Here is a 573-nt window from a genome sequence, read left to right on the forward strand (position 1 = left end):
ATATATATATATGTATGTATGGCCTCGTTTGCAGAATGGAGATAACGGCTGTGGGTGAAAACAAACGCAATATTTCAAGGTCGCAACAACATAAGAAAAACAGAAAACAGAGACACAGAAAGCGACTGAACCAAGACAATACATGTGCGAGTGTGCGCGTGTGGTGCATGTGTGTGTGTGTGTATAGCGGGGTGGTGCTATGTACGGAACACTGATATACATGACACACAAGCTGAAATAAATTTATAGACGTAAACAAGCATCTGATCAACTCAACCCAGCCCCAGGTGTCCTAGATTCCATTGTTGAGATGATGTTATGTGAGTAAATGTTCACACACACACACACCCATATATGCATATATGTATGTATATATATATATATATATATATATATATATATAAACAATATGAGTATATGCATATATATGTACATGTATGTATATACGTTCATCTACATGTACATATAGATACATAACTGGGTACATGACGTGGCAAAAGAACAAGGACAATATATGTATATATATATATTTCTATGTATATGTATATATATATGCGTACATATATATATATA

Source organism: Octopus bimaculoides, chromosome 7 (assembly GCF_001194135.2).
Source record: "Octopus bimaculoides isolate UCB-OBI-ISO-001 chromosome 7, ASM119413v2, whole genome shotgun sequence".
Taxonomy (NCBI): Eukaryota; Metazoa; Mollusca; class Cephalopoda; order Octopoda; family Octopodidae; genus Octopus; species Octopus bimaculoides.